A 16,475-nucleotide genomic window follows, 5' to 3' on the forward strand; every position below is an offset into this window, starting at 1 on the left:
AATAATTTTTAATATTTGCTGTTGTTATTGTTGTAAATGGTAATAAACCATTGTAGAAAATGGAAAAAGTTTCTCTTTTTTTAATTACCTTGCTCAAACGAAGTGGAACTTTGGTTTAATTTAGCTTAGTTGAGCTTCACTAAATCTAACACACTACAAATGTCACATATCGATCTTCTTTGACCAGTGAATCACACAGCCGAATTACACCTCAGTATGGCACAATTACTTTAATGGGGCAAAGTGTTCAACTTCATTTTCTGAGTGGCTGCATCTCTAACACTACTAAAGGAATTTGACTAAATTATTAATCCTTATATATTATAAGGAACAAGTAATAGGTTTATTCCATGCTGAAAAGAGAAAAGAGGAAACGCAACGTTTCGGCTGTGAAGCCTTCTTCAGGCGTGAGAAAGACAGGGCAGACAGCAGAGATTAAATAGCACAGATTAACAAAAGCTGGGAAAGGGGAGGAAGCAGGAGGGACAGAGAGGCAGAGAGACCACCCAGGAAGTGCAAAGTGCAGAAGGGTGAAGAAAGGTGTGAAGTCAAGAAAAGAGAAGCTTACACAAAAACAAGTTGGTCATTGAGAGAAGGGGGATGGTGTGAACCTAGTTTCAGGATGTGTTTCTGTTGTTTTTCTGCTGTGGGAGTTGAGAAACCCTTCTTTGAGAACAGAGATGGAGAGATCAGTGTGATCATGGCCATCTGAGGTGAAATGAGAAACTATGGGCTTGGAGAAAGCTTTAATCTTCACAGCCTGAAAATGTTCTCTGAAGCGGTCTCCTAGTCTCCTTCCGGTTTCACCAACGTAGACAGCTGGGCATTTTCTGCAGAAGATACAGTAAATGAGGTTGCTGGAGGTACAGGATGTCGTCTGGGTTATCCGGAATTGACCTGAGGTGTCCTGAATGAGAGTGATGTTAGATATGTATTTGCAGGTGATGCAGCGAGTTCTGTTGCAGGGGAAGGTGCCCGGTGGGGATGATTGCTGAGTGAAGTCAAGGGAGCTGTGAACCAGAAGTTTACGTAGATTGGTTGGTTGGCACTATGAGATGGGCAGATATAAAAATGGGTACCGATGAAGGGATTGCCCTTGTTAATAATGGTCCTGGGGATAGAAAGTGTGTTAGAGTGGTAGGGAAGCACCAAAGGAATGCGGTTGTGAGACCAGGAATTCCTGGTTGAGTTGATGAGCCGAGGGCTGTTTTTAGCCTGGGTAAGGGCCCTATCGATAACATGGGTGGGGTATCCTCTGTTGATGAAAAAGGAATACATTTTGAGTGCTTGGTTCTGGAAATCCATGTCGTTGCTGCAGAGTTGACGTAGCCTGAGGAACTGTGAAAAAGGGAAAGAGTTTTTGGTGTGAGTGGGATGAAAAGAGCTGTACAGGAGATAGTGGGTGATGAGAGTCGTGGATGGTTAACAGATAAATTTCTGTATAGAAGCGGAAGAGTGGTGGAAAATATGTTAACTGTATATTTGAGGGACGGGCGAGAGTTGGTGAATTGATGCAGGAAGTGCTCTAGCTGGTCATTAGAGCATGTAGCAGCACTGACGCAGTCATCAATGTATCCCTTGTAGAGGTCAGGGACAAAGCCAGTATAGGAGGCAAAGAAGCATTATTCTACCCAGCCAACAAAAATATTGGCATAGCTAGGTCCCATCCTGGTGCCCATGGCAGCTCCACCAACCTGCTGATAAAAAAGGTTATGAATAATTCTGAATAAGATTCAAGGATTTAATGCATGTCAAGACATTTACTTTATAATTCTTAAGCCTCTCCAAAGTAGGTTTCTTATGAATCATTGTCCTTCTGCATTTCCACCCCAGTTTCATGTCTTTAGAAGAAAAAAAAGGTGTTTTCCTCAAGTATGTGCCTGTACTTTGCTTTATCCATTTTTCCTGGGAGTCTCGTCTCACAGGTTTTCTCAGCTCCACCAATGCTTGCAAGACAGTCAGGGACTGTGTCATAACACATACTGTATACAACAGTTGTTTATAGTTTCTTTAAAAGGCAGTGGTCAAGGAGAGAGATGACTTGGTATACACTAACCCACACCTTAAGATTTATTGAACACAGCAGAATGTATAAATTATAATAATAGACATTGATGCCCACAAAACACATATGAAGATTTAAAGGATATTTTTAAAGGATATATAATCCTTAGGCATTCCAGTCTAGCTTAATAGCAGCTTCACCTAACACTCCCCTCCCTCAAATTTTGCTTAGCCCAAATGCAGTAAAATATTATCAAGAAAAATAATAAAATTCTGTTTTTGCTACTCTTAATGAAGATCTTTGATGATATTGAACAAGTGATTAATTGTATCTGTACATTTAAAGAGAATTGTTGTGTATGAGGGGTATCCTTATTCAGGATCTGAGTAAACACAAATACACAAACATGTATACACTCAAACAAGGGCAAATATTCCCTAGAAGTCAATTAATCTACAATTATGTCATCCTGAGGAAACTCATGCTAACACAGGGAAAACATACAACCTCCAAGATGATAGCACCCCAGCAATTGAACCCAGGGTCTGAGCTCTGCAAGGCACCAACGCTAAACACTATACCACTGTGCCACACTACTGTTTAGTTATTGATTCATTAAAAAATGAAAAATGTCAAAAAATAAAATGTCAAAAGTCAAAGCACCAGATTTATCCAGAAGATCAGTATCTGTGCACTAACTGAACTTGATTTCGAGTGTAGTACTAAATGTTTGCAGTGGTGTTTTAACTATTGACTCTAGCTCACTTAAAACTGACTATGTTTAAGAATATCCTATTTATTATATTATTGTTAAAGCAGGATTAAATGCATTTCTACTTTGTACATAGTTGGGAGATATTATTGCATAGGATTGCACTAAAAGCTTGTTAACATTTATGACATTTCTCATAATTCATACTCAATTTATCTGTTTAATATGGTTCAGTTATCATTTAACTTTATCAGTAAGCAATAAGCAACTGACATTTCATCTGAAAACACAAACATAACAATATCAGTTTATTTAAGAAATGTATATATTTTGTCAAATTAATACAACAAAAACAACTGATAAGCACCAGGATCTTCAGTGAGTTTGACTTCTGGTAGTAAAAGAAAGCAATCTTCCTATGAGCATAATGGTGTTGAGGAAGCTCAGAATTAGTAAAAATTAAAAAAATAATAATAATAAAGGTTGACATCAGCATTCTCATGGGTCATGTTTAATAAAAAATAAGACACAAAAGGTAGGACCTTAATGAAGTTACTACAAACTGTTCAATCTTCATTTATCAGGACTACATTTTGATGGGTTACATAATGTGATAGAAAGATTTTAAAATATGAATAATCTGTCACCATAAACATTCTAGCAAAATAATGTGTGTAATGATAACGTATGGTAAAATAAATTATATTTTAGTGCCCCATATTTAAGCAGATTCTGTTTCACTGGACATTGAAGATGCCATAAATTACACAGCCTTCATTAATAGTAAGAAATCTTTAGATAGATACTTTATTGATCCTGTGAGGGAAATTGCAGAAATTTACTGCTTGGATGTAGGTGTGAATGGGCAGAGGAAAGCTTTGCTATTTGAATACATTTAAAGTCAAGCACTACCCATGATTTTGAAAAGTTTAGACCATTGTACTCAAACACTGAACAGAGGACTGTGGATTAAAATTGCAGAAAGATAGTTGTTTCAGCAGATATTGCTGTATAATACTTCTAAATACATTTGGAAGAAAATACTTAATTGTCCATCCGTCCATTTTCTAACTGCTTTACCAAATGTTTGAGGTGGTGGTTTGACCTTGAACGCTAGCTCCCAGTGCAGGGTAACAGGGAACACTAGATCATAACCCAGCAAACAAGGCAGGATACACCCTAGATGTGACACTGGTCCATTATAGGGTACACACACACAGACAAACATACAAAAAAATACGCTTTGGTTTGGTTAGAAAGCACAAAAGTCAGAACTTCTACTAATATTAATCATGTTAAAATAAAAGCTACTTTAAAGTGTCTTGATCTTTAAAATTAAAATAGGTGCAGTTTGCTAGCTTTCCTTGTTCCCCATCTGGCCAGTTATTGTATATTTTTACAGGTATTTATGAAGGTTTGTGAAAATACTCATATACTTTGACAGGAGTGTATGAATATAGGGTAGTCATATGTCGGTAACATATGTCTGTGACTTGGCAGAATATTGGTATTTTGGCAGCATATTAATATGTATTGATTATGCTGTAGTCAGTCAGTTGCAAAATCAGCACAGTGGAAAACACTGAATTTTCTGAATTGAATTTTCAGCAGACAACAGAAACCATGAAGCAAGTAAAATATTTGCTGCAATTAAAACCTCCTTAACAGTTTTACAATTTTGTGTTTCTCTAGAAACTTCTCAGAAGTTATATTTCAACTATCATGTCTACAAAATATGATTTTTGATGGTTATTGCAGTCAAATTTTATTTAAAGTTCTATTTTTAATATAGGGGACTTAAATTACATTTCAAATCATATATTAAAAGCAGTATTTATATTTGCCAAAGCTAATTTGGGCTCTGGGTGGAAAAAATATTCACATAATTCTCTGGAAAATTAAGTAATACAGTGTTATTTTTAAAAAATAAAAACACTGAGCAAAATTGTTCCCCATTACCTAAGCAACAGAGTTGTAGTAAAACATGGGTAAATAACACTATATTGGTATATATATATATTTTATATATATATCAGATATTTTTCAGATCTATGTTGTGTGACTCTAAATGGCTTACATGCTGTGTATACCACACCACATGCAATAGAGGCGATATTGTGATCAAACCAACACACAAAGGCGGCGCTGTTGTGTTGTGGCAAAAAGACCTATATATCAATGATGCCTCCAGTCAACTAACAAACACTCCTGCCTACCATCCTCTCTCACAGGATTCTACCACTAACGACCAAAAGAAAGTGGTCACCATCTCTCTTCTGATCAGAAACAAGGAAACAAGGAACTTACCCAGGAGGTTGAACATCCTCAGGGATCCCAGCTTTACCTCCTCCCCAAAATCCACAAACCCGACACCCCTGGATGCCCCATCATCTCAGCATGCAACTGCCCCACAACTCACATCTCAGCCTTTCTCAACAGCTTTAAGACACCATTGGTTGAAGGGCTACCTTCATATATCAAGGATGCGAAACATTCTTTCCAACTTTTTAATGATTTCCAGTTTCAGGTCCCAGAATGTTTCATTTTGCCAGCATTGCCAGCAGCCATATCACCCTGCAACTCACAACTGGCAACCCACTGAAGCTAAGCAGGTGTGAGCCTGGTCAGTATCTGGATGGAAGACCTCCTGGAAAAACTAAGGTTGCTGCTGGAAGAGGTGTTATTGGGGCCAGCAGGGGGGGGCTCACCCTGCAGTCTATGTGGGTCCTAATGCCCCAGTATAGCAATGGGGACACTATACTGTAAACAGGCGCGGTCCTTCAGATGAGATGTAAAACCAAGGTCCTGACTCTCTGTGGTCATTAAAAATCCCAGGGCATTTCTCAAAAAGAGTAGGGGTGTAACCCCGGCATCCTGGCCAAATTTCCCATTGGCCCTTACCAATCATGGCCTCCTAATAATCCCCATCTATGAATTGGCTTCATTACTCTGCTCTCCTCCCCACTGATAGCTGGTGTGTGGTGAGCGTTCTGGCGCACTATGGCTGCCGTCGCATCATCCAGGTGGATGCTGCACATTGGTGGTGGTGGAGGGGAGTCCCCATTACCTGTAAAGCGCTTTGAGTGGTGTGTCCAGAAAAGCGCTATATAAGTGTAAGTAATTATTATTATTATTTTTACCATGGACATAACAGCCTTTCACAGCCAGGAGGTTAGTGAGGCAATAGAGACTGTTACAGACTACATTAATTTATGTGTGGACAGTGTCATACCCAAGAAAAACATTACAGTGTACCCAAATAATAAACCATATATAACTAAGGATGTGATAGACTGCATCAACCGCAAAAGACACACTTTTCAAAACCAGGATAAAGTGCAACTGAAATTACTGCAAAAGAGCTTAAACTAAAACTCAGGAATGCAAGGAATCAACACAAGGAGACAATGGAGAGTGACTTTGAAACAATGAACTCCAGGAGGTTGTGGCATACAATGAAAACAGTCACAAACATGAATTCTTCAAAGAAGAGCTTCCATACAATGGATGAGCTGGCTAAAGCAAACGAGCTGAACGACTTCTATCTGAGGTTTGAGACAGGACTTCTCTGGTGCATATGATGGTATATTAGATACTATTACAGCTGACAGTAGGCTTGTAATAAGTCCGCTGATGACCTGACAATCTTTCAGGCACATATGTGCAAAAAAGGCAACAGGCCCCGATGGCATCACTGCCTTTTTTAAAAAAAACTGCGCAGAGGAATTAACACCAGCATGGTGTCCTATCTTTCAGAAGTCAGTTGACTCTCACTCTGTTCCTGCGCTGTGGAAAAAAGCAATAATCGTGCCAATACCCAAAACGCCCTGTCCCTCAGATAACAATGACTACAGTAGCACTGACGTCTGTTGTGATGAAATGCTTTGAGAGTATTATGGTATTGCTGCTGTACTCAGAAGTGAACACTATACTGGATCCATATCAGATTGCATATAAACAACGGTGGGGCACCGATGATGCAATCAACAGCATTATGCATCTTTTTCTAAAACACCTAGAGGACCCCAATGCCTATGCTCGGATGCTGTTTGTGGACTTCAGCTCTGTATTTAATACATTGCAGCCCCATCTATTGATAAGTAAGTTGAAGCAAATGTCCATTAACCATAACATTATAAGATGGTACCATTCATTTTTAACAGATCGCACCAAGTATGTCAGGGTTAACAAAACTCTTTCTGAGTCATGATCTACTACCGCAGGTGCCTCTCAGGGCTGTGTGAGCTCTCCAGTTCTGTTCACACTTTATACAAATGATTGTAGAAGCAGTAGTTAAAGCAACTTCATTTTCAAATTCTCAGATGATACAGCTGTTCTTGGCTTAATGCATAGAAGTAGCAGCTCATCTGTATACAGATGCAGCCATTCAAAGTGCGCGGCACAGACACGTACCGGAGGTAATTGGCTACGGCCTCAAGCGTCACAATGCAAAATACCGCAGTACGTGATTGGTTGACCGACAGGGGCACTTGTGGTGCGTTGGTCGGTCGTAGAAAGATTTAAATGTCTTTACTGTGCCCGTTTAAGTATTGAATATTTATATGTAATTTTACCACTGAAGGGAAATCTTAGTAGCTGAGCATAAAAAGAATAGGAGCATACTGTAACGCGTGTGAAGGCCATAAACGATATTAATTTTGGAACATAAACATACAGTGTATGGCTGGTCTCGGTACTTTAAAGAAAACATACACACCAGTATTCCATTTCTCCCTAAACATTTTAAGCATCGAAGTCTTTAACTAACATGATACCGGAGTCAACAAGCATACTTTTAGAATTTGATTAAAAGGGAATATAATATGGATTCGCGTATCTAAAGAAATTAATAACGATATAATTATACTCATGTACCGCAACACAAGAATTGTACACGCTGTATATATGTTTTAATGTTTTGTAGGGCTTTTTCAGCACTCCTCATGTGACCTTGTCGGTGGCGCTGTGGGTTAGGTTCCTGACTCCTACATCACACTTTGTGTGTTCGAATCTGGCCGAAGCCATGACTTTTTTTTTTAACAAACATTTCTTTGAAAAAATAAAACGTTTCCCTGGCTCAGAGATTAAATAAAACTTCAATCACACCAAACAAATTTATATTTCTAAATATCACAACATGATCGAATTTAAGTCATTTTAATAACAATGAATAGTCACCTAGGCATTACAATATAAACATTTATATTGATTTAAATCGCGTTTAAATCGCCTTTATTTAAAACCCATAAATAAAACTGATACTGTTTAGACTTTTAATTATTTAAAACTGTATTGCAGCAGCACAATGCACAATGCAACGTAAATCGCTATCTTTGTCTTCTGCATAATAATGTTCACCTCTCTGTCCAGCAAATTAACAATAGTAATAATAATTAACTTTATTGTATATGGCGCCTTTAAAGGTGGCTCCTCAAAGCGCTTTACAGGATAAAAACAATAACAACAATACTGTTAGGCTGGGCAAACAATTTTTTTTTTAAAGAAATACAAAATGAGATATAATGATGTGTTCCAGCTTAGACATTAACGAAGAGCATAACACATGGGCGGCCAGCGGGAGTGCTGGCTGTGACGAATTAAACCGGTTCCACAGGTATTTTCAAAGTAGAAGGGGGCGAGATTTCCAGCAAAAGACACCCCCCCCCCTCCTAAACCACCCAGTAAGTACAGTACTTACTAGTTAAGAAAGCTAGGCTCCTCAATGAAATCGCTTTAACATGCTAATGCGTTGGTGTAACAGTCTGGGCGTGGCAAGCTTCTAATGTCAACCCAACTACGGCGAAAGGAACCCTTCTTTCATTGGAAGACAATTAACATATTCTAGCCCTAAATGAATTAATAGCAAACATGGTTTACATAAAATACATTTTTCCAAGAAAGTTTAACCTTTGTTACTAATGAAACCACTAAATAAAGACATAAATATAGAAATCTTAAGATTTTTAAAATACATGACTTTGCTAAAATTTATTTAAAAATAAAAACGATTAGAAATGCCAGTGGAGAGAGAGAACAGGGGAGGGATGTTGGTTTTGCATAAGGGGCGTGGTTATGGAAATGAGGTCTATTTCGGAATGTGGAGTTACATGTTCTGGCTGTTTGTGAATTATCGTTGTTGAGTATGGAGTGTTGAGGTATTGATTTTGTGTAATGCTTTATGTTGAAAATTGAGGTGGATTTTGTTTATGATAAAGAGGATAAACTGGGATGGGAGGAGGGTTTGGTTTTGCATAAGGGACGGGATTATGATAATTGGAGGAATTTGAGAGAGTTTGCGGGCTATTTTTGGTTTTATTACGAATAATTCGTACAAGATATTGAGATTTGTTGAGAATTGGAGGACGGTTTTGCTTTAATGGTTTGATATATTTGATTTTGTATTGTGGTTGTTAGCTATGTTTTTGGTTGGTATTATGTTTATATGGTTGTTTTTGTTGGTTGGTCGTTATTATGGTTACTATGTTTATTGTGTCATTTTTGATTACTGGATGTAATAATCAAAAGAGAGAGAGCGAGCGCCTTCTTTTTACTTTTGTAGCCAAAGGGCCTTGCAGATCAGATTCCCTTCCCCCTACGGAAAGACAGACACATGTTTTCACAGATTAGAAGCCGCTCTGGAAAGATTAGATTTAGAAGCCCGTGGAAAGATTAGATTGTAATCGTTTTTATTTTTTAAATACATTTTAGAAAAGTGTAATCTATACTAAAAAGCTGTACACCACCTGCTATAGAGATACATATTGTAATACTTTCGGGTTCGGATAGGACGGACACAAGAACTCAGACTTCAGAACTCAGAACTCAGACTTGCGGAGTTAAAGCAAGTTAAAGTTAAAGCACCTTGAATTGAATTGAATTGAGAGAGAGAGCACAGCCAGGACAGACAGGCAAATAACATACACTCCACAGACATTCACAACAGCGACATATCATAAAACGTTTGCACATTAAATTATTACTTGTTTTTCAGGAAGTTAAAAAAAAACACTTGAATTACTTATCTAGTCTCTCGAAATAAAATTATTTTTCAAGCAATGCAACTAACGTCGGGCAACGTGTTTTTTTAATCCAACATTAACAGCCACATCTTAAATCTTGTCAGTCAGCTCTTTTTTCTCTATTTGAATTGTGGCGATTCAAACAACTTGGGATAACAAACGATATTAGTTTTGGAACATAAACATACAGTATGTAAACTGTATATGGCTGGTCTCGGTACTTTAAAGAAAAAATACACACCAGTATTCCATTTCTTCCTAAACATTTTAAGCATCGCAGTCTTTAACTAACGTGAAATAACATGTGTATAAAAAGTGGTAGTTTTAGGCTTTTCTGCGAATACGCTTGATACCGGAGTCAACAAGCATACTTTTAGAATTTGATTAATAGGGAATATAATGTGGAATCGCGTATCTAAAAAAATTAATAACGATATAATTTGGTTTCTGTCAAAGCGCAATGAAACCTATAACTTGATTCTTATGGACGCCCGGTCCCGTCAGGGATTAAAGAAAAACATGGACTCGCGTATCTAAAGAAATAACAGTATACAGTAACTATGTTCATGCACAAACAGTAGCATGTTACATTATTAATTTGGGGGTCTCCTCTTGCCAGAAAGCGCTAAATTGCATTTTAAGTGCGGTTTTTGACTTTTTTTAAATTACAATCCATACATAAGCTGATACTGTTCAGACTTTTAATTATTTTAAACTGTATAACAGCAGCACAATGTGCTTTTTCACGAAACCTAGAGTAACGAAATGTCTTGCGTTGTACAGCTTTTCAGCTAAATATATTTATCGCTTACACCTGACACCTGAGGTGCCCAACAAAAACTGGTTGAACAGCTCTGTTGGAGGTTTGCAGATCAGATCAGATTCCCTTCCCCCCACAGAAAGACAGACTTATTAGTCGCTATTCACTGCGACTCCAATTTCAGGCGTAAGCGATAGATCACAGTTTAGCCGATCTGTTACAGCATGTTACAGTTTACTCTTATTAACCATATTAATTTTAAGTGCTTAATGCCATTTTTTGACCACGCACGAATATTCTTATGTCCATATCTTCGCGAGGGAATCAGTGCGAATTGTAATACTAATTAAATGACCGCGGGCACTTTCCACCCCCTCTGACAGTAGGAACATAATCCCTTCTCAGCTCAGCAGCTCATTACAATATAGGGTGTTCGAATCTTTTGCTGCCTTTTGCTGCCTCACAAAGCTTTAGAGAACTTAAAATTTCTATTATCAACAAATTGTAAATACGACGTTTACATTGGCATTACTAATTTTTCACTTGAGTGTATGGAGGATTGTCAGCTGTCACTGAGAGCAGTTAATTAAATGTATTTTTTGATTCACAATCAGACAAATGCAACATAAATTGTTATCTTTGTCTTCTAAGTATATTAATAAACTTTCAGCATAGCTTTCTCCCCGTTTAGATTTATTTTTCTTGGGATTTTGGGATCAAATGTGGAAAAATTAGATTAGTAATCATTTTTATTTTTTAAATACATTTTAGAAAAGTGTAATCTATACTAAAAAGCTGTATTTATTTAATACCACTCGATACTTATATTAATGGAGTTTAGTTGATACTGTTTAAACTTTTAATAATTTTAAATTGTATTACAGCATTGTACACATGCTTAAAAGAGGAGAAAACGCAAGCCTTCTTCAGGTGTGAGGGTCTTCTGCTCAGAAGGAAATGCTAAAATGTAATGTAGGATCTGAATGGCTTCAATTATGATTTGGGCTTGAGTAAGGTCGCTGCCTTTCATCCAAAATCCTGCTTGAATCCTTCTAAACTAAAAATTAGACACGAGAAGGGGCTCTGGTGAAATTTCTCTTTTTTTATTTCTCTTTTTTTCTTGGAAAAATATCTTACCCGCTGCAATCCGGACACAGAAGGATTAAAAGAAGTCAGACAGGCAGGGGGAAGAGTGAGTTCTAAAAAAAGAGGTATCCAGGTAACAGTGAAGGTAACAGCCGCAGATGTGGCCTACTTAGCCCGCCAGGGTTACCCTACTCTCCCGGAGGAGGCCCACCAGGAGATAGTGCTCCAGGCATTCCTCTGGGCCCTGGCGCCGACTGAGGTGCAGTGCCACGTGATGCTGGCCGCGCCGGTCCTCTTGGAGTAGGCCCTGGCTTTGGCTGAGCGGGCTGATGCCGTATTCGAGGAGACCGGTGGGCACCAACGGAGGGGCGCACGGGGAATCAGATGGGGAGGAGGAGACGCCCAGCGTGGTGATGCTGGGGGAGCGACGACGGCTGGTCATCTGCCACCGCTGTGGGGAGAGGCGACACATCGCATGGGAGTACCGGGCGCTGGAGCCCCGGGGACTCCGAAGGCCGTCGGGAAACGGGAGCGGTGTGGCCTAAAGAGGGGAAGGCCGCCCTTGAGCGACTCTATCCCCACTCCGGAAAGGCAGAAGGAGCGCTTCACACCACCTGCTGCCGTGGGAAGGGTTGGCCACAGCCGGGGCTTATTTCTTCCCTGCCTCATCGAGGGCAGACCCTGCCAGGCCCTCGTCGACACCGGTTCGACCATCACCCTGCTGCGGCCTGGTATCCTGCCGGGCACCAAGGCAGCCAGACCCCCAGGGCGCAGCAGGGTGATGGTCAAACCGGTGTCAACGAGGTCCTGGCAGAGTCTGCCCTCGTTGAGGCACGGAAGGAATAAGCCAACTCTTCCTACAGCAGGCAGGGTGAAGCGCTCCTTGCTTAGAATAGCAATATAATGGACAATCAATTGACAATAATCATAGAAAAGCACATATTAAATTTGGGAAATTTGGTTTCAAAAGTCCTCATATCAATGATGCCTATACTGTGTTCCTCTACAGTATGCTAATCTATTGTAGTGCATTCGCCCCCCTCTTAGGCTGCACAAACGATCTTTTAGATTTTTATAGAGAAACAGAGGCTGTACAGTATGCGTTACAATATAAACATTTACTGTCAACCTTTAAATCAACAATTGATTTAAAGACGATCTGTCAAAGCGCAATGAAACCTATTACTCGATTCTTATGGACTCCCGGTCCCGCCAGGGATTAAAAAATAACATGGAATCGCGTATCTAAAGAAATAACAGTATACAGTAACTATGTTCATGCACAAACAATAGCATGTTACGTTATTAATTTGGGGGTCTCCTCTTGCCAGAAAGCGCTAAATTGCATTTTGCCTCAACACTCCATACCCAACAACATGTAACTCCACATTTCCAAATAGACCTCATTTCCATAGCCCCGCCCCTTATGCAAAACCAACATCCCTCCCCTGTTCTCTCTCTCCGCTGGCGTTTCTAATCGTTTTTATTTTTAAATAAATTTTAGCAAAGTCATGTATTTTAAAAATCTTAAGATTTCTATATTTATGTCTTTGTTTAGTGGTTTCATTAGTGACAAAGGCTAAACTTTCTTGGAGAAATGTCTTTTATGTAAACCATGTTTGCTATTAATTCATTTAGGGTAAGAATATGTTCATTGTCCTCCAATGAAAAAAGGGTTCCTTTCGCTGTAGTCAGGTTGACATTAGAAGCTTGCCACGCCCGGACTGTTACACCAATGCATTAGAATGTTAAAGCGATTTCATTGAGGAGCCTAGCTTTCTTAACTAGTAAGTACTGTACTTACTGGGTTTTTGAAGGGGGGAGGTGTCTTTCGCTGGAAATCTCGCCCCTTCTACTTTGAAAATACCTGTGAAACAGGTTCAGTTCGTCACAGCCAGCACTCCCGCAGAGGGGGGGGTTGTACTTGCAATGTATACAGTACACGTGTTATGCTCTTCGTTAATGTCTAAGCCGGAACACATCATTGTATCTCATTTTGTATTTCTTAAAAAAAAATCGTTTGCCCAGCCTAACAGTATTGTTTTTATTGTTTTTAACCTGTAAAGCGCTTTGAGGAGCCACCTTTAAAGGCGCCATATACAATAAAGTTCATTATTATTACTATTGTTAATTTGCTGGACAGAGAGGTGAACATTATTACACAGAAGGCAAAGATAGCGATTTAGGTTGCGTTGTGCATTGTGCTGCTGTAATACAGTTTTAAATAATTAAAAGTCTAAACAGTATCAGCTTTATTTATGGGTTTTAAATAAAGGCGATTTAAACACGATTTAAATCAATATAAATGTTTATATTGTAATGCATAGGTGACTATTCATTGTTATTAAAATGACTTAAATTCGATCATGTTGTGATATTTAGAAATATACATTTGTTTGGTGCGAGTGAAGTTTTATTTAATCTCTGAGCCATACTGATTCTTATGGAAGCCAGTTTCCGCCAGGGAGTAAAAAAAACACTATGGTATTCTCTCCAATGCAGTGGAGTTAAAAACATATCTCTGATGCTGTTCCTAAATGAATATCATTTATGACCATCAGACGCTTTATGCTCCTTTTCTTTTTTCCAGTGGATTGAACAGGGAGAGGCATTTCATGATGTACCTTTCACTGATGAAACAACAGTGGCTCTGGAACAGTTTTCAATCATGTCGTTTTATAAAAAGTGGAGATATGTACGCGTTACTGAAGCTAAAAGTTTAGCCTTTGTCACTAATGTAACCACTAAATAAAGACATATAGAAATCCCTACGTTACAGACTGTATATGGCTGGTATTGGTAGTTTAAAGAAAAAAAAATACACACCAGTATTCCACTTTCTCCCTAAACATTTTAAGCATCAGAATCTTACATGTGGATATTTTGGAAACGTTTGTACGTGCTCCTTCTGACCATGTTACTGTATACTGTTACTGACCATATTAAGTTTAAGTGCCTGTGTGCACTTTTCCTGTCCATGGGGGGTGGACCGTCTTTCATTAGAAGGTTAGTCTGTTCTACTCTGAGAATGTAGAGGGGGTGGAAAGTGCCCGCGGTCATTTAATTAGTATTAAAATTCGCACTGATTCCCTTGCGAAGATATGGACAAAGGAATATTCGTGCGTGGTCAAAAAAATGGCATAAAAACGACAAAGTGAAGGCTGTGAAAACATTCACAATGTACTTTATACAAAAAGTAAGTGTTCTCACAACTCTAGGAGGTTTCGTGAAAATGCTACAGGTGTGCCAAAATCGTTTTTTTTTAATTCAAGGTGACTTTACCGTGGTTTTCATTTTCAGATTGTGAATCAAAAAGGCATTTAATTAAACACGCGATTGCGATTTTAATCAATTACTGTATTGATTGAAACACACATTCTGTACAGATACAGTACAGTCACATTCTCCTGTCATCCAGTGGTGTAAAACAAATTAGCAGGTGATTGAGATAACAATGCACCGCCCACTGAGTGGAATGTTCTCATTTGTTCTAAATTGTAAAAAGAGGTGATAATTCTTAATAATTCCGTGTCGCATTAACTAACCTCTTCAGTTTATTCCGCCAGACAGTACATGAATTTAATTATATCGTTATTAATTTGTTTAGATACGCAATTCCATATTATATTCCCTGTTCATCAAATTTTAAAAGTATGCATTTGTTAGATAACAAGCAAATTCACAGAAAAAGTTAAAAGACTATCACTTTTCACAAAATATATAATCCTAATATAAGTCTAAATCCTAATATAAGTCTAAACAGTATCAGCTTTATTTACGGGTTGCAATTTAAAAAAAGTCAAAAACCGCACTCAAAATGTAATTTAGAGCTTTCTGGCAAGAGGAGACACCCAAATTAATAATGTAACATGCTACTGTTTGTGTATGAACAAGGTTATACTGCTATTTCCTTAGATACGCGATGCCTGTCTGTCCTGGCTCTGCTCTCTCGCTCGCCCTCCCCCTCTCTCTCTCTCTCGCCCTTCCCCCCCTCTCTCTCTCTCAGTTCAATTCAAGGTTCTTTATTAGCATGACAGATGGGTACAATCAGTGTTGGGTATTTACTTTGCTTTGAGATGCCACTTTTAAAGGTGATATATAAAATCAAGGCTTTAACTCCGCAAGTCTGAGTTCTTGTGTCTGTCCTATCTGAACCGGAAAGTATTACAATATGTATCTTTATAGCAGGTGGTGTACAGCTTTTTAGTATAGATTACACTTTTCTAAAATGTATTTAAAAAATAAAAACAATTACAATCTAATCTTTCCATGTTTGATCCCAAGATCCCAAGAAAAATAAATCTAAACGGGGAGAAAGCTATGCTGAAAGTTTATTAAGATACTTAGAAGACAAAGATATCAATTTATGTTGCATAAGTCTGATTGTGAATCAAAAAACACATATATTTAAACCCGCATTTGCGATTTAAATCAAAATGCGATTTAAATCAATATAAATGTTTATATTGTAACACCTAGGTGACTATTCATTGTTATTAAAATGAATTAAATTCGATCATGTTGTGATATTTAGATATATAAATTTGTTTGGTGCGAGTGAAGTTTTATTTAATCTCTGACTCAGGGAAACATTTCATTTTTTCAAAGAAATGTTTGTTAAAATAAGTCATGACTCCAGCAGGATTCGATCACAGACCGTGTGACGGGGGAGTCAGGAACCTAACCCACAGCGCCAACGGCAAGGTCACATGTAGAGTGCTGAAAAAGCACTACAGAAACATTATCAACAGAAAATGTACAGCGTGTACTATTCTTGTGTTGCGGTACATGAATATAATTATATCGTTATTAATTTCTTTAGATACGCGATTCCATATTATATTCCCTTTTAATCAAATTCTAAAAGTATGCTTGTTGACTCCGGTATCACGT

This window comes from Atractosteus spatula, chromosome 4, assembly GCF_055471065.1.
Source record: "Atractosteus spatula isolate fAtrSpa1 chromosome 4, fAtrSpa1.hap1, whole genome shotgun sequence".
Taxonomy (NCBI): domain Eukaryota; kingdom Metazoa; phylum Chordata; class Actinopteri; order Semionotiformes; family Lepisosteidae; genus Atractosteus; species Atractosteus spatula.